The sequence below is a fragment of the Coffea eugenioides genome, chromosome 4 (assembly GCF_003713205.1).
Source record: "Coffea eugenioides isolate CCC68of chromosome 4, Ceug_1.0, whole genome shotgun sequence".
Taxonomy (NCBI): Eukaryota; Viridiplantae; Streptophyta; class Magnoliopsida; order Gentianales; family Rubiaceae; genus Coffea; species Coffea eugenioides.
The window spans coordinates 4471856-4494580 of NC_040038.1; the positions used below are offsets into that span (position 1 = coordinate 4471856).

The 22725-nt window shown below is 42.5% G+C and overlaps 34 non-coding genes and 5 pseudogenes across 34 annotated transcripts; all 39 read left to right on the plus strand.

The window, feature by feature from the left end:
* Positions 1-69: 69 nt before the first annotated feature.
* Positions 70-188, plus strand: LOC113769756. Its single transcript, XR_003468301.1, has one exon. It is a non-coding gene; the product is annotated as a 5S ribosomal RNA (ribosomal RNA).
* Positions 189-602: 414 nt separating this feature from the next.
* LOC113769620 lies at positions 603-721 on the plus strand. The gene has a single exon (XR_003468183.1). It is a non-coding gene; the product is annotated as a 5S ribosomal RNA (ribosomal RNA).
* A 416-nt stretch (positions 722-1137) lies between these two features.
* LOC113769675 lies at positions 1138-1256 on the plus strand. Its single transcript, XR_003468224.1, has one exon. It is a non-coding gene; the product is annotated as a 5S ribosomal RNA (ribosomal RNA).
* Positions 1257-1638: 382 nt separating this feature from the next.
* On the plus strand, positions 1639-1757 carry LOC113769632. The gene has a single exon (XR_003468195.1). It is a non-coding gene; the product is annotated as a 5S ribosomal RNA (ribosomal RNA).
* Positions 1758-2173: 416 nt separating this feature from the next.
* On the plus strand, positions 2174-2292 carry LOC113769757. Its single transcript, XR_003468302.1, has one exon. It is a non-coding gene; the product is annotated as a 5S ribosomal RNA (ribosomal RNA).
* Positions 2293-2708: 416 nt separating this feature from the next.
* LOC113769758 lies at positions 2709-2827 on the plus strand. The gene has a single exon (XR_003468303.1). It is a non-coding gene; the product is annotated as a 5S ribosomal RNA (ribosomal RNA).
* A 415-nt stretch (positions 2828-3242) lies between these two features.
* Positions 3243-3361, plus strand: LOC113769759. The gene has a single exon (XR_003468304.1). It is a non-coding gene; the product is annotated as a 5S ribosomal RNA (ribosomal RNA).
* A 416-nt stretch (positions 3362-3777) lies between these two features.
* LOC113769788 lies at positions 3778-3896 on the plus strand. Its single transcript, XR_003468331.1, has one exon. It is a non-coding gene; the product is annotated as a 5S ribosomal RNA (ribosomal RNA).
* Positions 3897-4311: 415 nt separating this feature from the next.
* On the plus strand, positions 4312-4430 carry LOC113769662 (annotated as a pseudogene).
* Positions 4431-4846: 416 nt separating this feature from the next.
* On the plus strand, positions 4847-4965 carry LOC113769615. Its single transcript, XR_003468178.1, has one exon. It is a non-coding gene; the product is annotated as a 5S ribosomal RNA (ribosomal RNA).
* Positions 4966-5360: 395 nt separating this feature from the next.
* Positions 5361-5479, plus strand: LOC113769636. Its single transcript, XR_003468198.1, has one exon. It is a non-coding gene; the product is annotated as a 5S ribosomal RNA (ribosomal RNA).
* Positions 5480-5895: 416 nt separating this feature from the next.
* Positions 5896-6014, plus strand: LOC113769621. The gene has a single exon (XR_003468184.1). It is a non-coding gene; the product is annotated as a 5S ribosomal RNA (ribosomal RNA).
* Positions 6015-6423: 409 nt separating this feature from the next.
* LOC113769671 lies at positions 6424-6546 on the plus strand (annotated as a pseudogene).
* A 417-nt stretch (positions 6547-6963) lies between these two features.
* Positions 6964-7082, plus strand: LOC113769623. The gene has a single exon (XR_003468186.1). It is a non-coding gene; the product is annotated as a 5S ribosomal RNA (ribosomal RNA).
* A 947-nt stretch (positions 7083-8029) lies between these two features.
* On the plus strand, positions 8030-8148 carry LOC113769635. The gene has a single exon (XR_003468197.1). It is a non-coding gene; the product is annotated as a 5S ribosomal RNA (ribosomal RNA).
* A 1046-nt stretch (positions 8149-9194) lies between these two features.
* Positions 9195-9314, plus strand: LOC113769647. The gene has a single exon (XR_003468209.1). It is a non-coding gene; the product is annotated as a 5S ribosomal RNA (ribosomal RNA).
* Positions 9315-9730: 416 nt separating this feature from the next.
* On the plus strand, positions 9731-9849 carry LOC113769686. The gene has a single exon (XR_003468234.1). It is a non-coding gene; the product is annotated as a 5S ribosomal RNA (ribosomal RNA).
* Positions 9850-10264: 415 nt separating this feature from the next.
* On the plus strand, positions 10265-10383 carry LOC113769761. Its single transcript, XR_003468305.1, has one exon. It is a non-coding gene; the product is annotated as a 5S ribosomal RNA (ribosomal RNA).
* Positions 10384-11354: 971 nt separating this feature from the next.
* Positions 11355-11473, plus strand: LOC113769770. The gene has a single exon (XR_003468314.1). It is a non-coding gene; the product is annotated as a 5S ribosomal RNA (ribosomal RNA).
* A 415-nt stretch (positions 11474-11888) lies between these two features.
* LOC113769663 lies at positions 11889-12007 on the plus strand (annotated as a pseudogene).
* A 415-nt stretch (positions 12008-12422) lies between these two features.
* LOC113769653 lies at positions 12423-12541 on the plus strand. The gene has a single exon (XR_003468214.1). It is a non-coding gene; the product is annotated as a 5S ribosomal RNA (ribosomal RNA).
* A 416-nt stretch (positions 12542-12957) lies between these two features.
* LOC113769607 lies at positions 12958-13076 on the plus strand. Its single transcript, XR_003468170.1, has one exon. It is a non-coding gene; the product is annotated as a 5S ribosomal RNA (ribosomal RNA).
* A 414-nt stretch (positions 13077-13490) lies between these two features.
* LOC113769634 lies at positions 13491-13609 on the plus strand. The gene has a single exon (XR_003468196.1). It is a non-coding gene; the product is annotated as a 5S ribosomal RNA (ribosomal RNA).
* Positions 13610-14025: 416 nt separating this feature from the next.
* Positions 14026-14146, plus strand: LOC113769661. Its single transcript, XR_003468222.1, has one exon. It is a non-coding gene; the product is annotated as a 5S ribosomal RNA (ribosomal RNA).
* Positions 14147-14561: 415 nt separating this feature from the next.
* Positions 14562-14680, plus strand: LOC113769754. Its single transcript, XR_003468299.1, has one exon. It is a non-coding gene; the product is annotated as a 5S ribosomal RNA (ribosomal RNA).
* Positions 14681-15096: 416 nt separating this feature from the next.
* On the plus strand, positions 15097-15215 carry LOC113769628. Its single transcript, XR_003468191.1, has one exon. It is a non-coding gene; the product is annotated as a 5S ribosomal RNA (ribosomal RNA).
* A 414-nt stretch (positions 15216-15629) lies between these two features.
* On the plus strand, positions 15630-15748 carry LOC113769611. The gene has a single exon (XR_003468174.1). It is a non-coding gene; the product is annotated as a 5S ribosomal RNA (ribosomal RNA).
* Positions 15749-16163: 415 nt separating this feature from the next.
* On the plus strand, positions 16164-16282 carry LOC113769781. The gene has a single exon (XR_003468324.1). It is a non-coding gene; the product is annotated as a 5S ribosomal RNA (ribosomal RNA).
* A 415-nt stretch (positions 16283-16697) lies between these two features.
* LOC113769771 lies at positions 16698-16816 on the plus strand. The gene has a single exon (XR_003468315.1). It is a non-coding gene; the product is annotated as a 5S ribosomal RNA (ribosomal RNA).
* Positions 16817-17231: 415 nt separating this feature from the next.
* On the plus strand, positions 17232-17350 carry LOC113769640. Its single transcript, XR_003468202.1, has one exon. It is a non-coding gene; the product is annotated as a 5S ribosomal RNA (ribosomal RNA).
* Positions 17351-18307: 957 nt separating this feature from the next.
* LOC113769641 lies at positions 18308-18426 on the plus strand. Its single transcript, XR_003468203.1, has one exon. It is a non-coding gene; the product is annotated as a 5S ribosomal RNA (ribosomal RNA).
* Positions 18427-18841: 415 nt separating this feature from the next.
* LOC113769669 lies at positions 18842-18967 on the plus strand (annotated as a pseudogene).
* A 416-nt stretch (positions 18968-19383) lies between these two features.
* Positions 19384-19502, plus strand: LOC113769608. The gene has a single exon (XR_003468171.1). It is a non-coding gene; the product is annotated as a 5S ribosomal RNA (ribosomal RNA).
* Positions 19503-19917: 415 nt separating this feature from the next.
* LOC113769645 lies at positions 19918-20036 on the plus strand. Its single transcript, XR_003468207.1, has one exon. It is a non-coding gene; the product is annotated as a 5S ribosomal RNA (ribosomal RNA).
* Positions 20037-20452: 416 nt separating this feature from the next.
* On the plus strand, positions 20453-20573 carry LOC113769667 (annotated as a pseudogene).
* Positions 20574-20988: 415 nt separating this feature from the next.
* LOC113769782 lies at positions 20989-21107 on the plus strand. Its single transcript, XR_003468325.1, has one exon. It is a non-coding gene; the product is annotated as a 5S ribosomal RNA (ribosomal RNA).
* A 415-nt stretch (positions 21108-21522) lies between these two features.
* On the plus strand, positions 21523-21641 carry LOC113769642. The gene has a single exon (XR_003468204.1). It is a non-coding gene; the product is annotated as a 5S ribosomal RNA (ribosomal RNA).
* A 415-nt stretch (positions 21642-22056) lies between these two features.
* Positions 22057-22175, plus strand: LOC113769658. The gene has a single exon (XR_003468219.1). It is a non-coding gene; the product is annotated as a 5S ribosomal RNA (ribosomal RNA).
* Positions 22176-22591: 416 nt separating this feature from the next.
* Positions 22592-22710, plus strand: LOC113769609. Its single transcript, XR_003468172.1, has one exon. It is a non-coding gene; the product is annotated as a 5S ribosomal RNA (ribosomal RNA).
* Positions 22711-22725: the final 15 nt, after the last annotated feature.

A 22725-nucleotide genomic window follows, 5' to 3' on the forward strand; every position in this document is an offset into this window, starting at 1 on the left:
GGTCTAAGAAAAGCCACACTGCTTCGCAGGACGGGGTAGTTTAAAAGAATAATGCGAAAGGAACATGGCGGGTGCGATCATACCAGCACTAATGCACCGGATCCCATCAGAACTCCGAAGTTAAGCATGCTTGGGCGAGAGTAGTACTAGGATGGGTGACCCCCTGGGAATTCCTCTTGTTGCACCCCCCTCTTTTTTGTTTCGAAATTCAAATTTTCTATTCGTTCTTTATCCTGTAGTAATTTAGGTCCTTCGGAACGATTGCTTAATATTTTGCTTCTTGTCAAAGCGTGAAGGAGGATCTGAAGGCGCGAGACAAATCAGGAACGGTACGGCTCGATCAAAGCCCGAATCGTCGCTCAAATTTGTCGGCGCAAATGTATCACCGCAAGCGTGAAGGATTGATTTCATGATAATTTAGAGTTGCGGGATGATGGAAAAAAACAGGGTGCAAATCAATAACAAAAAAAATATAAAGTAAATAAATAAAAGGATAAGAGGAAAATGCTTCAATTGACGCTTAAAATGAATTCCGGTCTAGAAAAGCCACACTGCTTCGCTGGACGGGGTAGTTTAAAAGAATAAAGCGAAAGGAATATGGCGGGTGCGATCATACCAGCACTAATGCACCGGATCCCATCAGAACTTCGAAATTAAGCGTGTTTGGGCGAGAGTAGTACTTGGATTGGTGACCCCCTGGGAAGTCCTCGTGTTGCACCCCTCTCTTTTTTGTTTCGAAATCCAAATTTCCTATTCGTTCTTTATCCTGTAGTAATTTAGCTCCGTCGGAACGATTGCTTAATATTTTGCTTCTTGTCGAAGCGTGAAGGAGGATCTGAAGGCGCGAGACAAATCAGGAACGGTACGGCTCGATCAAAGCCCGGATCGTCGCTCAAATTTGTCGGCGCAAATGTATCAGCGCAAGCGTGAAGGATTGATTTCATGATAATTTAGAGTTGCGGGATGATGGAAAAAAATAGGGGGCAAATCAATAACAAAAAAAAATATGAAAGCAAATAAATAAAAGGATAATAGGAAAATGCTTCAATTGACACTTAAAATGAATTTCGGTCTAGAAAAGCCACACTGCTTCGCAGGACGGGGTAGTTTAAAAGAATAAAGCGAAAGGAACATGGCGGGTGCGATCATACCAGCACTAATGCACCGGATCCCATCAGAACTCCGAAGTTAAGCATGCTTGGGCGAGAGTAGTACTAGGATGGGTGACCCCCTGGGAATTCCTCGTGTTGCACCCCTCTCTTTTTTGTTTCGAAATCCAAATTTCCTATTCGTTCTTTATCCTGTAGTAATTTAGCTCCGTCGGAACGATTGCTTAATATTTTGCTTCTTGTCGAAGCGTGAAGGAGGATCTGAAGGCGCGAGACAAATCAGGAACGGTACGGCTCGATCAAAGCCCGGATCGTCGCTCAAATTTGTCGGCGCAAATGTATCACCGCAAGCGTGAAGGATTGATTTCATGATAATTTAGAGTTGCGGGATGATGGAAAAAAATAGGGTGCAAATCAATAACAAAAAAAGTATAAAGTAAATAAATAAAAGGATAAGAGGAAAATGCTTCAATTGACGCTTAAAATGAATTCTGGTCTAGAAAAGCCACACTGCTTCGCTGGACGTTGTGGGTGCGATCATACCAGCACTAATGCACCGTATCCCATCAGAACTCCGAAGTTAAGCGTGCTTGGGCGTGAGCAGTATTAGGATGGGTGACCCCTTGGGAATTCCTCTTGTTGCACCCCTCTCTTTTTTGTTTCGAAATTCAAATTTTCTATTCGTTCTTTATCCTGTAGTAATTTAGGTCCTTCGGAACGATTGCTTTATATTTTGCTTCTTCTCGAAGCATGAAGGCGGATCTGAAGGCGCGAGAGAATTCAGGAACGGTACGGCTCGATCAAAGCCCGGATCATCGCTCAAATTTGTCGGCGCAAATGTATCGGCGCTAGCGTGATGGATTGATTTCATGACAATTTATTGTTGCGCGATGAGGGAAAAAAACAGGGTGCAAATCAATAACAAAAAAAAATATGAAAGCAAATAAATAAAAGGATAAGAGAAAAATGCTTGAATTGACGCTTAAAATGAATTTCGGTCTAGAAAAGCCACACTGCTTCGCAGGACGGGGTAGTTTAAAAGAATAAAGCGAAAGGAACATGGCGGGTGCGATCATACCAGCACTAATGCACCGGATCCCATCAGAACTCCGAAGTTAAGCATGCTTGGGCGAGAGTAGTACTAGGATGGGTGACCCCCTGGGAATTCCTCTTGTTGCACCCCTCTCTTTTTTGTTTCGAAATTCAAATTTTCTATTCGTTCTTTATCCTGTAGTAATTTAGGTCCTTCGGAACGATTGCTTTATATTTTGCTTCTTCTCGAAGCATGAAGGCGGATCTGAAGGCGCGAGACAAATCAGGAACGGTACGGCTCGATCAAAGCCCGAATCGTCGCTCAAATTTGTCGGCGCAAATGTATCAGCGCAAGTGTGAAGGATTGATTTCATGATAATTTAGAGTTGCGGGATGATGGAAAAAAACAGGGGGCAAATCAATAACAAAAAAAAATATGAAAGCAAATAAATAAAAGGATAATAGGAAAATGCTTGAATTGACGCTTAAAATGAATTTCGGTCTAGAAAAGCCACACTGCTTCGCAGGACGGGGTAGTTTAAAAGAATAAAGCGAAAGGAACATGGCGGGTGCGATCATACCAGCACTAATGCACCGGATCCCATCAGAACTCCGAAGTTAAGCATGCTTGGGCGAGAGTAGTACTAGGATGGGTGACCCCCTGGGAATTCCTCTTGTTGCACCCCCCTCTTTTTTGTTTCGAAATTCAAATTTTCTATTCGTTCTTTATCCTGTAGTAATTTAGGTCCTTCGGAACGATTGCTTAATATTTTGCTTCTTGTCAAAGCGTGAAGGAGGATCTGAAGGCGCGAGACAAATTAGGAACGGTACGGCTCGATCAAAGCCCGGATCGTCGCTCAAATTTGTCGGCGCAAATGTATCACCGCAAGCGTGAAGGATTGATTTCATGATAATTTAGAGTTGCGGGAAGATGGAAAAAAACAGGGTGCAAATCAATAACAAAAAAAAATATAAAGTAAATAAATAAAAGCATAAGAGGAAAATGCTTCAATTGACGCTTAAAATGAATTCTGGTCTAGAAAAGCCACACTGCTTCGCTGGACGGGGTAGTTTAAAAGAATAATGCGAAAGGAACATGGCGGGTGCGATCATACCAGCACTAATGCACCGGATCCCATCAGAACTCCGAAGTTAAGCATGCTTGGGCGAGAGTAGTACTAGGATGGGTGACCCCCTGGGAATTCCTCTTGTTGCACCCCTCTCTTTTTTGTTTCGAAATTCAAAATTTCTATTCGTTCTTTATCCTGTAGTAATTTAGGTCCTTCGGAACGATTGCTTTATATTTTGCTTCTTCTCGAAGCATGAAGGCGGATCTGAAGGCGCGAGACAAATCAGGAACGGTACGGCTCGATCAAAGCCCGAATCGTCGCTCAAATTTGTCGGCGCAAATGTATCAGCGCAAGTGTGAAGGATTGATTTCATGATAATTTAGAGTTGCGGGATGATGGAAAAAAACAGGGGGCAAATCAATAACAAAAAAAAATATGAAAGCAAATAAATAAAAGGATAATAGGAAAATGCTTGAATTGACGCTTAAAATGAATTTCGGTCTAGAAAAGCCACACTGCTTCGCAGGACGGGGTAGTTTAAAAGAATAAAGCGAAAGGAACATGGCGGGTACGATCATACCAGCACTAATGCACCGGATCCCATCAGAACTCCGAAGTTAAGCATGCTTGGGCGAGAGTAGTACTAGGATGGGTGACCCCCTGGGAATTCCTCTTGTTGCACCCCCCTCTTTTTTGTTTCGAAATTCAAATTTTCTATTCGTTCTTTATCCTGTAGTAATTTAGGTCCTTCGGAACGATTGCTTAATATTTTGCTTCTTGTCAAAGCGTGAAGGAGGATCTGAAGGCGCGAGACAAATTAGGAACGGTACGGCTCGATCAAAGCCCGGATCGTCGCTCAAATTTGTCGGCGCAAATGTATCACCGCAAGCGTGAAGGATTGATTTCATGATAATTTAGAGTTGCGGGAAGATGGAAAAAAACAGGGTGCAAATCAATAACAAAAAAAAATATAAAGTAAATAAATAAAAGGATAAGAGGAAAATGCTTCAATTGACGCTTAAAATGAATTCCGGTCTAGAAAAGCCACACTGCTTCGCTGGACGGGGTAGTTTAAAAGAATAAAGTGAAAGGAACGTTGTGGGTGAGATCATACCAGCACTAATGCACCGTATCCCATCAGAACTCCGAAGTTAAGCGTGCTTGGGCGTGAGCAGTATTAGGATGGGTGACCCCTTGGGAATTGTTCTTGTTGCACCCCTCTCTTTTTTGCTTCGGAATTCAAATTTTCTATTCGTTCTTTATCCTGTAGTAATTTAGGTCCTTCGGAACGATTGCTTTATATTTTGCTTCTTCTCGAAGGATGAAGGCGGATCTGAAGGCGCGAGAGAATTCAGGAACGGTACGGCTCGATCAAAGCCCGGATCATCGCTCAAATTTGTCGGCGCAAATGTATCAGCGCTAGCGTGATGGATTGATTTGATGACAATTTATTGTTGCGCGATGAGGGAAAAAAACAGGGTGCAAATCAATAACAAAAAAAAATATGAAAGCAAATAAACAAAAGGGTAAGAGAAAAATGCTTGAATTGACGCTTAAAATGAATTTCGGTCTAGAAAAGCCACACTGCTTCGCAGGACGGGGTAGTTTAAAAGAATAAAGTGAAAGGAACATGGCGGGTACGATCATACCAGCACTAATGCACCGGATCCCATCAGAACTCCGAAGTTAAGCATGCTTGGGCGAGAGTAGTACTAGGATGGGTGACCCCCTGGGAATTCTTCTTGTTGCACCCCTCTTTTTTTTGTTTCGAAATCCAAATTTCCTATTCGTTCTTTATCCTGTAGTAATTTAGCTCCGTCGGAACGATTGCTTAATATTTTGCTTCTTGTCGAAGCGTGAAGGAGGATCTGAAGGCGCGAGACAAATCAGGAACGGTACGGCTCGATCAAATTTGTCGACGCAAATGTATCACCGCAAGCGTGAAGGATTGATTTCATGATAATTTAGAGTTGCGGGATGATGGAAAAAAACAGGGTGCAAATCAATAACAAAAAAAATATAAAGTAAATAAATAAAAGGATAAGAGGAAAATGCTTCAATTGACGCTTAAAATGAATTCCGGTCCAGAAAAGCCACACTGCTTCGCTGGACGGGGTAGTTTAAAAGAATAAAGCGAAAGGAACGTTATGGGTGCGATCATACCAGCACTAATGCACCGTATCCCATCAGAACTCCGAAGTTAAGCGTGCTTGGGCGTAAGCAGTATTAGGATGGGTGACCCCCTGGGAAGTCCTCGTGATGCACCCCTCTCTTTTTTGTTTCGAAATTCAAATTTCCTATTCGTTCTTTATCCTGTAGTAATTTAGCTCCGTCGGAACGATTGCTTAATATTTTGCTTCGTGTCGAAGCGTGAAGGAGGATCTGAAGGCGCGAGACAAATCAGGAACGGTACGGCTCGATCAAAGCCCGGATCGTCGCTCAAATTTGTCGGCGCAAATGTATCAGCGCAAGCGTGAAGGATTGATTTCATGATAATTTAGAGTTGCGGGATGATGGAAAAAAACAGGGGGCAAATCAATAACAAAAAAAAATATGAAAGCAAATAAATAAAAGGATAATAGGAAAATGCTTGAATTGACGCTTAAAATGAATTTCGGTCTAGAAAAGCCACACTGCTTCGCAGGACGGGGTAGTTTAAAAGAATAAAGCGAAAGGAATATGGCGGGTGCGATCATACCAGCACTAATGCACCGGATCCCATCAGAACTTCGAAATTAAGCGTGTTTGGGCGAGAGTAGTACTTGGATTGGTGACCCCCTGGGAAGTCCTCGTGTTGCACCCCTCTCTTTTTTGTTTCGAAATCCAAATTTCCTATTCGTTCTTTATCCTGTAGTAATTTAGCTCCGTCGGAACGATTGCTTAATATTTTGCTTCTTGTCGAAGCGTGAAGGAGGATCTGAAGGCGCGAGACAAATCAGGAACGGTACGGCTCGATCAAAGCCCGGATCGTCGCTCAAATTTGTCGGCGCAAATGTATCAGCGCAAGCGTGAAGCATTGATTTCATGATAATTAGAGTTGCGGGATGATGGGAAAAAAATAGGGCAAATCCATAACAAAAAAAATATGAAAGCAAATAAATAAAAGATATAGGAAATGCTTCATTGACATTAAAATGAATTTCGTCTAGAAAAGCCACACTGCTTCGCAAGGACGGGGTAGTTTAAAAGAATAAAGCGAAAGGAACATGGCGGGTGGCGATCATACCAGCACTTGCTGAACCGGAATCCCATCAGAACTCCGAAGTTAAGCAAAGCCTTGGGCGAGAGTAGTACTAGGATGGGTGACCCCCTGGGAATTCCTCTTGTTGCACCCCTCTCTTTTTTGTTTCGAAATTCAAATTTTCTATTCGTTCTTTATCCTGTAGTAATTTAGGTCCTTCGGAACGATTGCTTTATATTTTGCTTCTTGCTCGAAGCATGAAGGCGGATCTGAAGGCGCGAGACAAATCAGGAACGGTACGGCTCGATCAAAGCCCGGATCGTCGCTCAAATTTGTCGGCGCAAATGTATCAGCGCAAGCGTGAAGGATTGATTTCATGATAATTTAGAGTTGCGGGATGATGGAAAAAAACAGGGGGCAAATCAATAACAAAAAAAAATATGAAAGCAAATAAATAAAAGGATAATAGGAAAATGCTTGAATTGACGCTTAAAATGAATTTCGGTCTAGAAAAGCCACACTGCTTCGCAGGACGGGGTAGTTTAAAAGAATAAAGCGAAAGGAATATGGCGGGTGCGATCATACCAGCACTAATGCACCGGATCCCATCAGAACTTCGAAATTAAGCGTGTTTGGGCGAGAGTAGTACTTGGATTGGTGACCCCCTGGGAAGTCCTCGTGTTGCACCCCTCTCTTTTTTGTTTCGAAATCCAAATTTCCTATTCGTTCTTTATCCTGTAGTAATTTAGCTCCGTCGGAACGATTGCTTAATATTTTGCTTCTTGTCGAAGCGTGAAGGAGGATCTGAAGGCGCGAGACAAATCAGGAACGGTACGGCTCGATCAAAGCCCGGATCGTCGCTCAAATTTGTCGGCGCAAATGTATCAGCGCAAGCGTGAAGGATTGATTTCATGATAATTTAGAGTTGCGGGATGATGGAAAAAAATAGGGGGCAAATCAATAACAAAAAAAAATATGAAAGCAAATAAATAAAGATAATAGGAAAATGCTTCATGAACTATAAAATGAATTTCCGTCTAGAAAAGCCCACACTGCTTCGCAGACGGGGTAGTTTTAAAAATAAAAGCGAAAGGAACATGGCGGGTTGCGATAATAACCAGGCACTAATGCAAAACGGATCCCATCAGAACTCCGAATTAGCATGCTTGGCGAGAGTAGTACTAGGATGGGTGACCCCTGGGAATTCCTCGTGTTTGCACCCCTCTCTTTTTTTGTTTCGAAAATCCAATTCCTATTTCGTTCTTTATCCTGTAGTAATTTAGCTCCGTCGGAACGATGCTTAATATTTTGCTTCTTGTCGAAGCGTGAAGGAGGATCTGAAGGCGCGAGACAAATCAGGAACGGTACGGCTCGATCAAAGCCCGGATCGTCGCTCAAATTTGTCGGCGCAAATGTATCACCGCAAGCGTGAAGGATTGATTTCATGATAATTTAGAGTTGCGGGATGATGGAAAAAAATAGGGTGCAAATCAATAACAAAAAAAGTATAAAGTAAATAAATAAAAGGATAAGAGGAAAATGCTTGAATTGACGCTTAAAATGAATTCCGGTCTAGAAAAGCCACACTGCTTCGCTGGACGGGGTAGTTTAAAAGAATAAAGCGAAAGGAACGTTGTGGGTGCGATCATACCAGCACTAATGCACCGTATCCCATCAGAACTCCGAAGTTAAGCGTGCTTGGGCGTGAGCAGTATTAGGATGGGTGACCCCTTGGGAATTCCTCTTGTTGCACCCCCCTCTTTTTTGTTTCGAAATTCAAATTTTCTATTCGTTCTTTATCCTGTAGTAATTTGGGTCCTTCGGAACGATTGCTTTATATTTTGCTTCTTCTCGAAGCATGAAGGCGGATCTGAAGGCGCGAGAGAATTCAGGAACGGTACGGCTCGATCAAAGCCCTGAAGGCGCGAGAGAATTCAGGAACGGTACGGCTCGATCAAAGCCCGGATCATCGCTCAAATTTGTCGGCGCAAATGTATCGGCGCTAGCGTGATGGATTGATTTCTCGGCGCAAATGTATCGGCGCTAGCGTGATGGATTGATTTCATGACAATTTATTGTTGCGCGATGAGGGAAAAAAACAGGGTGCAAATCAATAACAAAAAAAAATATGAAAGCAAATAAATAAAAGGATAAGAGAAAAATGCTTGAATTGACGCTTAAAATGAATTTCGGTCTAGAAAAGCCACACTGCTTCGCAGGACGGGGTAGTTTAAAAGAATAAAGCGAAAGGAACATGGCGGGCTGCGATCATACACACTAATGCATCCGGATGCCCATCAGAACTCCGGAAGTAAGCAAGCTTGGGCCGAGAGTAGACTAGGATGGGGACCCATTGGGTATTCCTCTTGTTGCACGCCCCTCTTTTTTTTGTTTTCGAAATTCAAATTTCTATTCGTTCTTTATCCTGTAGTAATTAGTCCTTCGAACGATTGCTTTATATTTTGCTCTCTCTCGAAGCATGAAGCGGATCTGAAAGGCGCGAGGAAAATCCAGGAAACGGCACGGCTCGATCAAAGCCCGGATCGTCGTCAAATTTGTTCGCGCAAATGTATCAGCGCAAAGCGTGGAAGTGCGCATTGATTTCATCAATTTAGAGTTGCGGCGATGATGGTGAAAAAAACGCGAGGCAAATCAAATAACAAAAAAAAGAATATGAAAGCAAATAATAAAAGGATAATAGGAAAAATGCTTGAAATGACCTTAAAATGGAATTTCGTTCTAGAAAGCCACACTCTCGCAGGACGGGGTAGTTTAAAAAATTAATGCGAAAGACCATGAGCGGGTGGCGATGCATACCAGCACTAATGCACCGGATCCCATCAGAACTCCGAAGTTAAGCATGCTTGGGCGAGAGTAGTACTAGGATGGGTGACCCCCTGGGAATTCCTCTTGTTGCACCCCTCTCTTTTTTGTTTCGAAATTCAAATTTTCTATTCGTTCTTTATCCTGTAGTAATTTAGGTCCTTCGGAACGATTGCTTTATATTTTGCTTCTTCTCGAAGCATGAAGGCGGATCTGAAGGCGCGAGACAAATCAGGAACGGTACGGCTCGATCAAAGCCCGAATCGTCGCTCAAATTTGTCGGCGCAAATGTATCAGCGCAAGTGTGAAGGATTGATTTCATGATAATTTAGAGTTGCGGGATGATGGAAAAAAACAGGGGGCAAATCAATAACAAAAAAAAATATGAAAGCAAATAAATAAAAGGATAATAGGAAAATGCTTGAATTGACGCTTAAAATGAATTTCGGTCTAGAAAAGCCACACTGCTTCGCAGGACGGGGTAGTTTAAAAGAATAAAGCGAAAGGAACATGGCGGGTGCGATCATACCAGCACTAATGCACCGGATCCCATCAGAACTCCGAAGTTAAGCATGCTTGGGCGAGAGTAGTACTAGGATGGGTGACCCCCTGGGAATTCCTCGTGTTGCACCCCTCTCTTTTTTGTTTCGAAATCCAAATTTCCTATTCGTTCTTTATCCTGTAGTAATTTAGCTCCGTCGGAACGATTGCTTAATATTTTGCTTCTTGTCGAAGCGTGAAGGAGGATCTGAAGGCGCGAGACAAATCAGGAACGGTACGGCTCGATCAAAGCCCGGATCGTCGCTCAAATTTGTCGGCGCAAATGTATCACCGCAAGCGTGAAGGATTGATTTCATGATAATTTAGAGTTGCGGGAAGATGGAAAAAAACAGGGTGCAAATCAATAACAAAAAAAAATATAAAGTAAATAAATAAAAGCATAAGAGGAAAATGCTTCAATTGACGCTTAAAATGAATTCTGGTCTAGAAAAGCCACACTGCTTCGCTGGACGGGGTAGTTTAAAAGAATAATGCGAAAGGAACATGGCGGGTGCGATCATACCAGCACTAATGCACCGGATCCCATCAGAACTCCGAAGTTAAGCATGCTTGGGCGAGAGTAGTACTAGGATGGGTGACCCCCTGGGAATTCCTCTTGTTGCACCCCTCTCTTTTTTGTTTCGAAATTCAAAATTTCTATTCGTTCTTTATCCTGTAGTAATTTAGGTCCTTCGGAACGATTGCTTTATATTTTGCTTCTTCTCGAAGCATGAAGGCGGATCTGAAGGCGCGAGACAAATCAGGAACGGTACGGCTCGATCAAAGCCCGAATCGTCGCTCAAATTTGTCGGCGCAAATGTATCAGCGCAAGTGTGAAGGATTGATTTCGTGATAATTTAGAGTTGCGGGATGATGGAAAAAAACAGGGGGCAAATCAATAACAAAAAAAAATATGAAAGCAAATAAATAAAAGGATAATAGGAAAATGCGTTGATCATTGACGCTTAAAAATTGAATTCGTCCTAGAAAAAGCCACACTGCTTCGCAGGACGGAGGTAGTTTAAAGAATAAAGCGAACAGAACATGGCGCGGCGTACGATCATACCACAGCACTAATGCGCACCGCGATCCTCCAACAGAACTCCGAAGTTAAGCATGCTGGAGGATAGTACTAGGATGGTGACCCCCTGGGGAATTCCTCTTGGCACCCCCTCTTTTTTGTTTCGAAATTCAAACTTTCTATTCGCGTTCTTTTATCCTGTAGTAATTTAGGTCCTTCGGAACGAGATTTACTAATATTTGCTTCTATGTTCAAAGCAACCGCCTGAAGGAGGATCTGAAGGCGCGAGACAAATCAGGAACGGTACGGCTCGATCAAAGCCCGGATCGTCGCTCAAATTTGTCGGCGCAAATGTATCAGCGCAAGCGTGAAGGATTGATTTCATGATAATTTAGAGTTGCGGGATGATGGAAAAAAATAGGGGGCAAATCAATAACAAAAAAAAATATGAAAGCAAATAAATAAAAGGATAATAGGAAAATGCTTCAATTGACACTTAAAATGAATTTCGGTCTAGAAAAGCCACACTGCTTCGCAGGACGGGGTAGTTTAAAAGAATAAAGCGAAAGCAACATGGCGGGTGCGATCATACCAGCACTAATGCACCGGATCCCATCAGAACTCCGAAGTTAAGCATGCTTGGGCGAGAGTAGTACTAGGATGGGTGACCCTCTGGGAATTCCTCTTGTTGCACCCCTCTCTTTTTTGTTTCGAAATTCAAATTTTCTATTCGTTCTTTATCCTGTAGTAATTTAGGTCCTTCGGAACGATTGCCTTATATTTTGCTTCTTCTCGAAGCATGAAGGCGGATCTGAAGGCGCGAGACAAATCAGGAACGGTACGGCTCGATCAAAGCCCGGATCGTCGCTCAAATTTGTCGGCGCAAATGTATCAGCGCAAGCGTGAAGGATTGATTTCATGATAATTTAGAGTTGCGGGAAGATGGAAAAAAACAGGGTGCAAATCAATAACAAAAAAAAATATAAAGTAAATAAATAAAAGGATAAGAGGAAAATGCTTCAATTGACGCTTAAAATGAATTCCGGTCTAGAAAAGCCACACTGCTTCGCTGGACGGGGTAGTTTAAAAGAATAAAGTGAAAGGAACGTTGTGGGTGAGATCATACCAGCACTAATGCACCGTATCCCATCAGAACTCCGAAGTTAAGCGTGCTTGGGCGTGAGCAGTATTAGGATGGGTGACCCCTTGGGAATTGTTCTTGTTGCACCCCTCTCTTTTTTGCTTCGAAATTCAAATTTTCTATTCGTTCTTTATCCTGTAGTAATTTAGGTCCTTCGGAACGATTGCTTTATATTTTGCTTCTTGCTCGAAGGTGGAGAGAGGATCATGAAGGCGCGAGAGAATTCAGGAACGGTACGGCTCGATCAAAGCTCGGATCATCGCTCAAATTTATCTGCGCAAATGTATCACCGCAAGCGTGAAGGATTGATTTAATGATAATTTAGAGTTGCGGGATGATGGAAAAAAACAGGGTGCAAATCAATAACAAAAAAAATATAAAGTAAAAAATAAAAGTATAAGAGGAAAATGCTTCAATTGACGCTTAAAATGAATTCCGGTCAAGAAAAGCCACACTGCTTCGCTGGACGGGGTAGTTTAAAAGAATAAAGCGAAAGGAACGTTGTGGGTGCGATCATACCAGCACTAATGCACCGTATCCCATCAGAACTCCGAAGTTAAGCGTGCTTGGGCGTGAGCAGTATTAGGACGGGTGACCCCCTGGGAATTCCTCTTGTAGCACCCCACTCTTTTTTGTTTCGAAATTCAAATTTTCTATTCGTTCTTTATCCTGTAGTAATTTAGGTCTTTCGGAACGATTGCTTTATATTTTGCTTCTTCTCGAAGCATGAAGGCGGATCTGAAGGCGCGAGAGAATTCAGGAACGGTACGGCTCGATCAAAGCCCGGATCATCGCTCAAATTTGTCGGCGCAAATGTATCAGCGCAAGCGTGATGGATTAATTTCATGACAATTTATTGTTGCGCGATGACGAAAAAAAATTGGGTGCAAATCAATAACAAAAAAAAATATGAAAGCAAATAAATATAAGGATAAGAGAAAAATGCTTGAATTGACGCTTAAAATGAATTTCGGTCTAAAAAAGCCACACTGCTTCGCAGGACGGGGTAGTTTAAAAGAATAAAGCGAAAGGAATATGGCGGGAGCGATCATACCAGCACTAATGCACCGGATCCCATCAGAACTCCGAAATTAAGCGTGGTTGGGCGAGAGTAGTACTATAATGGGTGACCCTCTGGGAAGTTCTCGTGTTGCACCCCTCTTTTTTTTGTTTCGAAATCCAAATTTCGTATTCGTTCTTTATCCTGTAGTAATTTAGCTCCGTCGGAACGATGCTTCATATTTTGCTTCTTGTCGACGCATGAAGGCGGATCTGAAGGCGCGAGACAAATCAGGAACGGTACGGCTCGATCAAAGCCCGGATCGTCGCTCAAATTTGTCGGCGCAAATGTATCACCGCAAGCGTGAAGGATTGATTTTATGATAATTTAGAGTTGCGGGATGATGGAAAAAAACAGGGTGCAAATCAATAACAAAAAAAAATATAAAGTAAATAAATAAAAGGATAAGAGGAAAATGCTTCAATTGACGCTTAAAATGAATTCCGGTCTAGAAAAGCCACACTGCTTCGCAGGACGGGGTAGTTTAAAAGAATAAAGCGAAAGGAACATGGCGGGTGCGATCATACTAGCACTAATGCACCGGATCCCATCAGAACTCCGAAGTTAAGCGTGCTTGGGCGAGAGTAGTACTAGAATGGGTGACCCCCTGGGAAGTTCTCGTGTTGCACCCCTCTTTTTTTTGTTTCGAAATCCAAATTTCGTATTCGTTCTTTATCCTGTAGTAATTTAGCTCCGTCGGAACGATTGCTTCATATTTTGCTTCTTGTCGACGAATGAAGGCGGATCTGAAGGCGCGAGACAAATCAGGAACGGTACGGCTCGATCAAAACCCGGATCGTCGCTCAAATTTGTCGGCGCAAATGTATCAGCGCAAGCGTGATGGATTGATTTCATGGCAATTTAGAGTTGCGCGATGAGGGAAAAAAACAGGGTGCAAATCAATAACAAAAAAAAATATGAAAGCAAATAAAAAAAAGGGTAAGAGGAAAATACTTGAATTGACGCTTAAAAGGAATTCCGGTCTAGAAAAACCACACTGCTTCGCAGGACGGGATGGTTTAAAAGAATAAAGCGAAAGGAACATGGCGGGTGCGATCATACCAGCACTAATGGAACGAAAATCCCATCAGAACTCCGAAGTTAAGCATGCTTGGGCGAGAGTAGTACTAGGATGGGTGACCCCCTGGGAAGTCCTCGTCTTGCACCCCTCTCTTTTTTCTTTCGAAATCCAAATTTCCTATTCGTTGTTTATCCTGTGGTAATTTAGCTCCGTTGAAACGATTGCTTTATATTTTGCTTCTTGTCGAAGGATGTAGGCGGATCTGAAGGCGCGAGACAAATCAGGAACGGTACGGCTCGATCAAAGACCGGATCGTCGCTCAAATTTGTCGGCGCAAATGTATCACCGCAAGCGTGAAGGATTGATTTCATGATAATTTAGAGTTGCGGGATGATGGAAAAAAACAGGGTGCAAATCAATAACAAAATAAAATATAAAGTAAATAAATAAAAGGATAAGAGGAAAATGCTTCAATGAACGCTTAAAATGAATTCCGGTCTAGAAAAGCCACACTGCTTCGCAGGACGGAGTAGTTTAAAAGAATAAAGCGAAAGGAACATGGCGGGTGCGATCATTCCAGCCCTAATGCACCGGATCCCATCAGAACTCCGAAGTTAAGCGTGCTTGGGCGTGAGTAGTACTAGAATGGGTGACCACCTGGGAAGTTCTCGTGTTGCACCCCTATTTTTTTTGTTTCGAAATCCAAATTTCCTATTCGTTCTTTATCCTGTAGTAATTTAGCTCCGTCGGAAAGATTGATTTATATTTTGCTTCTTGTCGAAGCATGAAGGCGAGCCTGAAGGCGCGAGACAAATCAGGAACGGTACGGTTCGATCAAACCCCGGATCGTCGCCCAAAGTTATCGGCGCAAATATATCACCGCAAGCGTGATGGATTGATTTCATGACAATTTAGACTTGCGCGATGAGGGAAAAAAACAGGGTGCAAATCAATAACAAAAAAAAATATGAAAGCAAATAAATAAAAGGATAAGAGAAAAATGCTTGAATTGACGCTTAAAATGAATTTCGGTCTAAAAAAGCCACACTGCTTCGCAGGACGGGGTAGTTTAAAAGAATAAAGCGAAAGGAATATGGCGGGAGCGATCATACCAGCACTAATGCACCGGATCCCATCAGAACTCCGAAATTAAGCGTGGTTGGGCGAGAGTAGTACTAGGATTGGTGACCCCCTGGGAAGTCCTCGTGTTGCACCCCTCTCTTTTTTGTTTCGAAATCCAAATTTCCTATTCGTTCTTTATCCTGTAGTAATTTAGCTCCGTCGGAACAATTGCTTAATATTTTGCTTCTTGTCGAAGCGTGAAGGAGGATCTGAAGGCGCGAGACAAAACAGGAACGGTACGGCTCGATCAAAGCCCGGATCGTCGCTCAAATTTGTCGGCGCAAATGTATCACCGCAACGTGAAGGATTGATTTTATGATAATTTAGAGTTGCGGGATGATGGAAAAAAACAGGGTGCAAATCAATAACAAAAAAAAATATAAAGTAAATAAATAAAAGGATAAGAGGAAAATGCTTCAATTGACGCTTAAAATGAATTCCGGTCTAGAAAAGCCACACTGATTCGCAGGACGGGGTAGTTTGAAAGAATAAAACGAAAGGAACATGGCGGGTGCGTTCATACCAGCACTAATGCACCGGATCCCATCAGAACTCCGAAGTTAAGCGTGCTTGGGCGAGAGTAGTACTAGAATGGGTGACCCCCTGGGAAGTTCTCGTGTTGCACCCCTCTTTTTTTTGTTTCGAAATCCAAATTTCGTATTCGTTCTTTATCCTGTAGTAATTTAGCTCCGTCGGAATGATTGCTTCATATTTTGCTTCTTGTCGAAGCATGAAGGCGGATCTGAAGGCGCGAGACAAATCAGGAACGGTACGGATCGATCAAAGCCCGGATCGTCGCTCAAATTTGTTGGCGCAAATGTATCAACGCAAGCGTGAAGGATTGATTTTATGATAATTTAGAGTTGCGGGATGATGGAAAAAAACAGGGTGCAAATCAATAACAAAAAAAAATATAAAGTAAATAAATAAAAGGATAAGAGGAAAATGCTTCAATTGACGCTTAAAATGAATTCCGGTCTAGAAAAGCCACACTGCTTCGCAGGACGGGGTAGTTTAAAAGAATAAAGCGAAAGGAACATGGCGGGTGCGATCATACCAGCACTAATGCACCGGATCCCATCAGAACTCCGAAGTTAAGCGTGCTTGGGCGTGAGCAGTATTAGGACGGGTGACCCCCTGGGAATTCCTCTTGTTGCACCCCACTCTTTTTTGTTTCGAAATTCAAATTTTCTATTCGTTCTTTATCCTGTAGTAATTTAGGTCCTTCGGAACGATTGCTTTATATTTTGCTTCTTCTCGAAGCATGAAGGCGGATCTGAAGGCGCGAGAGAATTCAGGAACGGTACGGCTCGATCAAAGCCCGGATCATCGCTCAAATTTGTCGGCGCAAATGTATCACCGCAAGCGTGAAGGATTGATTTTATGATAATTTAGAGTTGCGGGATGATGGAAAAAAACAGGGTGCAAATCAATAACAAAAAAAAATATAAAGTAAATAAATAAAAGTATAAGAGGAAAATGCTTCAATTGACGCTTAAAATGAATTCCGGTCTAGAAAAGCCACACTGCTTCGCTGGACGGGGTAGTTTAAAAGAATAAAGCGAAAGGAACATGGCGGGTGCGATCATACCAGCACTAATGCACCGGATCCCATCAGAACTCCGAAGTTAAGCGTGCTTGGGCGTGAGCAGTATTAGGACGGGTGACCCCCTGGGAATTCCTGTTGTTGCACCCCACTCTTTTTTGTTTCGAAATTCAAATTTTCTATTCGTTCTTTATCCTGTAGTAATTTAGGTCCTTCGGAACGATTGCTTTATATTTTGCTTCTTCTCGAAGCATGAAGGCGGATCTGAAGGCGCGAGAGAATTCAGGAACGGTACGGCTCGATCAAAGCCTGGATCATCGCTCAAATTTGTCGGCGCAAATGTATCACCGCAAGCGTGAAGGATTGATTTTATGATAATTTAGAGTTGCGGGATGATGGAAAAAAACAGGGTGCAAATCAATAACAAAAAAAAATATAAAGTAAATAAATAAAAGTATAAGAGGAAAATGCTTCAATTGACGCTTAAAATGAATTCCGGTCTAGAAAAGCCACACTGCTTCGCTGGACGGCGTAGTTTAAAAGAATAAAGTGAAAGGAACGTTGTGGGTGCGATCATACCAGCACTAATGCACCGTATCCCATCAGAACTCCGAAGTTAAGCGTGCTTGGGCGTGAGCAGTATTAGGACGGGTGACCCCCTGGGAATTCCTCTTGTTGCACCCCACTCTTTTTTGTTTCGAAATTCAAATTTTCTATTCGTTCTTTATCCTGTAGTAATTTAGGTCCTTCGGAACGATTGCTTAATATTTTGCTTCTTGTCGAAGCGTGAAGGAGGATCTGAAGGCGCGAGACAAATCAGGAACGGTACGGCTCGATCAAAGCCCGGATCGTCGCTCAAATTTGTCGGCGCAAATGTATCCCCGCAAGCGTGAAGGATTGATTTTATGATAATTTAGAGTTGCGGGATGATGGAAAAAAACAGGGTGCAAATCAATAACAAAAAAAAATATAAAGTAAATAAATAAAAGTATAAGAGGAAAATGCTTCACTTGACGCTTAAAATGAATTCCGGTCTAGAAAAGCCACACTGCTTCGCTGGACGGGGTAGTTTAAAGAATAACAGCGAAAGGATCATGCGGAAGCTGCGATCATACCAGCACTAATGACCGGGATCCCATCAGAAACTCACGAAGTTAAGACGTGCTTGGCGTGAGCAGATCTAGGAACGGGTTGACCCCCTGGAATTCCTGGTGTTGCACCCCACTTCTTTTGTTTTCGAATTCAAACTTTTTCTATCGTTTCTTTATCCTAGTCGTCAATTTAGGTCCTTCGGAACGATTGCTTAATATTTTGCTTCTTGTCGAAGCGTGAAGGAGGATCTGAAGGCGCGAGACAAATCAGGAACGGTACGGCTCGATCAAAGCCCGGATCGTCGCTCAAATTTGTCGGCGCAAATGTATCCCCGCAAGCGTGAAGGATTGATTTTATGATAATTTAGAGTTGCGGGATGATGGAAAAAAACAGGGTGCAAATCAATAACAAAAAAAAATATAAAGTAAATAAATAAAAGTATAAGAGGAAAATGCTTCAATTGACGCTTAAAATGAATTCCGGTCTAGAAAAGCCACACTGCTTCGCTGGACGGGGTAGTTTAAAAGAATAAAGTGAAAGGAACGTTGTGGGTGCGATCATACCAGCACTAATGCACCGTATCCCATCAGAACTCCGAAGTTAAGCGTGCTTGGGCGTGAGCAGTATTAGGACGGGTGACCCCCTGGGAATTCCTCTTGTTGCACCCCACTCTTTTTTGTTTCGAAATTCAAATTTTCTATTCGTTCTTTATCCTGTAGTAATTTAGGTCCTTCGGAACGATTGCTTAATATTTTGCTTCTTGTCGAAGCGTGAAGGAGGATCTGAAGGCGCGAGACAAATCAGGAACGGTACGGCTCGATCAAAGCCCGGATCGTCGCTCAAATTTGTCGGCGCAAATGTATCCCCGCAAGCGTGAAGGATTGATTTTATGATAATTTAGAGTTGCGGGATGATGGAAAAAAACAGGGTGCAAATCAATAACAAAAAAAAATATAAAGTAAATAAATAAAAGTATAAGAGGAAAATGCTTCACTTGACGCTTAAAATGAATTCCGGTCTAGAAAAGCCACACTGCTTCGCTGGACGGGGTAGTTTAAAAGAATAAAGCGAAAGGAACGTTGTGGGAGCGATCATACCAGCACTAATGCACCGTATCCCATCAGAACTCCGAACTCCGAAGTTAAGCGTGCTTGGGCGTGAGCAGTATTAGGACGGGTGACCCCCTGGGAATTCCTCTTGTTGCACCGCACTCTATTTTGTTTCGAAATTCAAATTTTCTATTCGTTCTTTATCCTGTAGTAATTTAGGTCCTTCGAAACGATTGCTTTATATTTTGCTTCTTCTCGAAGCATGAAGGCGGATCTGAAGGCGCGAGAGAATTCAGGAACGGTACGGCTCGATCAAAGCCCGGATCATCGCTCAAATTTGTCGGCGCAAATGTATCAGCGCAAGCGTGATGGATTAATTTCATGACAATTTATTGTTGCGCGATGACGAAAAAAAATTGGGTGCAAATCAATAACAAAAAAAAATATGAAAGCAAATAAATATAAGGATAAGAGAAAAATGCTTGAATTGACGCTTAAAATGAATTTCGGTCTAAAAAAGCCACACTGCTTCGCAGGACGGGGTAGTTTAAAAGAATAAAGCGAAAGGAATATGGCGGGAGCGATCATACCAGCACTAATGCACCGGATCCCATCAGAACTCCGAAATTAAGCGTGGTTGGGCGAGAGTAGTACTATAATGGGTGACCCTCTGGGAAGTTCTCGTGTTGCACCCCTCTTTTTTTTGTTTCGAAATCCAAATTTCGTATTCGTTCTTTATCCTGTAGTAATTTAGCTCCGTCGGAACGATTGCTTCATATTTTGCTTCTTGTCGACGCATGAAGGCGGATCTGAAGGCGCGAGACAAATCAGGAACGGTACGGCTCGATCAAAGCCCGGATCGTCGCTCAAATTTGTCGGCGCAAATGTATCACCGCAAGCGTGAAGGATTGATTTTATGATAATTTAGAGTTGCGGGATGATGGAAAAAAACAGGGTGCAAATCAATAACAAAAAAAAATATAAAGTAAATAAATAAAAGGATAAGAGGAAAATGCTTCAATTGACGCTTAAAATGAATTCCGGTCTAGAAAAGCCACACTGCTTCGCAGGACGGGGTAGTTTAAAAGAATAAAGCGAAAGGAACATGGCGGGTGCGATCATACTAGCACTAATGCACCGGATCCCATCAGAACTCCGAAGTTAAGCGTGCTTGGGCGAGAGTAGTACTAGAATGGGTGACCCCCTGGGAAGTTCTCGTGTTGCACCCCTCTTTTTTTTGTTTCGAAATCCAAATTTCGTATTCGTTCTTTATCCTGTAGTAATTTAGCTCCGTCGGAACGATTGCTTCATATTTTGCTTCTTGTCGACGAATGAAGGCGGATCTGAAGGCGCGAGACAAATCAGGAACGGTACGGCTCGATCAAAACCCGGATCGTCGCTCAAATTTGTCGGCGCAAATGTATCAGCGCAAGCGTGATGGATTGATTTCATGGCAATTTAGAGTTGCGCGATGAGGGAAAAAAACAGGGTGCAAATCAATAACAAAAAAAAATATGAAAGCAAATAAAAAAAAGGGTAAGAGGAAAATACTTGAATTGACGCTTAAAAGGAATTCCGGTCTAGAAAAACCACACTGCTTCGCAGGACGGGATGGTTTAAAAGAATAAAGCGAAAGGAACATGGCGGGTGCGATCATACCAGCACTAATGGAACGAAAATCCCATCAGAACTCCGAAGTTAAGCATGCTTGGGCGAGAGTAGTACTAGGATGGGTGACCCCCTGGGAATTCCTCTTGTTGCACCCCTCTCTTTTTTGTTTCGAAATTCAAAATTTCTATTCGTTCTTTATCCTGTAGTAATTTAGGTCCTTCGGAACGATTGCTTTATATTTTGCTTCTTCTCGAAGCATGAAGGCGGATCTGAAGGCGCGAGACAAATCAGGAACGGTACGGCTCGATCAAAGCCCGAATCGTCGCTCAAATTTGTCGGCGCAAATGTATCAGCGCAAGTGTGAAGGATTGATTTCATGATAATTTAGAGTTGCGGGATGATGGAAAAAAACAGGGGGCAAATCAATAACAAAAAAAAATATAAAGTAAATAAATAAAAGGATAAGAGGAAAATGCTTCAATTGACGCTTAAAATGAATTTCGGTCTAGAAAAGCCACACTGCTTCGCAGGACGGGGTAGTTTAAAAGAATAAAGCGAAAAGAACATGGCGGGTGCGATCATACCAGCACTAATGCACCGGATCCCATCAGAACTCCGAAGTTAAGCGTGCTTGGGCGTGAGCAGTATTAGGACGGGTGACCCCCTGGGAATTCCTCTTGTTGCACCCCACTCTTTTTTGTTTCGAAATTCAAATTTTCTATTCGTTCTTTATCCTGTAGTAATTTAGGTCCTTCGGAACGATTGCTTTATATTTTGCTTCTTCTCGAAGCATGAAGGCGGATCTGAAGGCGCGAGAGAATTCAGGAACGGTACGGCTCGATCAAAGCCCGGATCATCGCTCAAATTTGTCGGCGCAAATGTATCACCGCAAGCGTGAAGGATTGATTTTATGATAATTTAGAGTTGCGGGATGATGGAAAAAAACAGGGAGCAAATCAATAACAAAAAAAAATATAAAGTAAATAAATAAAAGTATAAGAGGAAAATGCTTCAATTGACGCTTAAAATGAATTCCGGTCTAGAAAAGCCACACTGCTTCGCTGGACGGGGTAGTTTAAAAGAATAAAGTGAAAGGAACGTTGTGGGTGCGATCATACCAGCACTAATGCACCGTATCCCATCAGAACTCCGAAGTTAAGCGTGCTTGGGCGTGAGCAGTATTAGGACGGGTGACCCCCTGGGAATTCCTCTTGTTGCACCCCACTCTTTTTTGTTTCGAAATTCAAATTTTCTATTCGTTCTTTATCCTGTAGTAATTTAGGTCCTTCGGAACGATTGCTTTATATTTTGCTTCTTCTCGAAGCATGAAGGCGGATCTGAAGGCGCGAGAGAATTCAGGAACGGTACGGCTCGATCAAAGCCCGGATCATCGCTCAAATTTGTCGGCGCAAATGTATCACCGCAAGCGTGAAGGATTGATTTTATGATAATTTAGAGTTGCGGGATGATGGAAAAAAACAGGGTGCAAATCAATAACAAAAAAAAATATAAAGTAAATAAATAAAAGTATAAGAGGAAAATGCTTCAATTGACGCTTAAAATGAATTCCGGTCTAGAAAAGCCACACTGCTTCGCTGGACGGGGTAGTTTAAAAGAATAAAGCGAAAGGAACGTTGTGGGAGCGATCATACCAGCACTAATGCACCGTATCCCATCAGAACTCCGAAGTTAAGCGTGCTTGGGCGTGAGCAGTATTAGGACGGGTGACCCCCTGGGAATTCCTCTTGTTGCACCGCACTCTATTTTGTTTCGAAATTCAAATTTTCTATTCGTTCTTTATCCTGTAGTAATTTAGGTCCTTCGAAACGATTGCTTTATATTTTGCTTCTTCTCGAAGCATGAAGGCGGATCTGAAGGCGCGAGAGAATTCAGGAACGGTACGGCTCGATCAAAGCCCGGATCATCGCTCAAATTTGTCGGCGCAAATGTATCAGCGCAAGCGTGATGGATTAATTTCATGACAATTTATTGTTGCGCGATGACGAAAAAAAATTGGGTGCAAATCAATAACAAAAAAAAATATGAAAGCAAATAAATATAAGGATAAGAGAAAAATGCTTGAATTGACGCTTAAAATGAATTTCGGTCTAAAAAAGCCACACTGCTTCGCAGGACGGGGTAGTTTAAAAGAATAAAGCGAAAGGAATATGGCGGGAGCGATCATACCAGCACTAATGCACCGGATCCCATCAGAACTCCGAAATTAAGCGTGGTTGGGCGAGAGTAGTACTATAATGGGTGACCCTCTGGGAAGTTCTCGTGTTGCACCCCTCTTTTTTTTGTTTC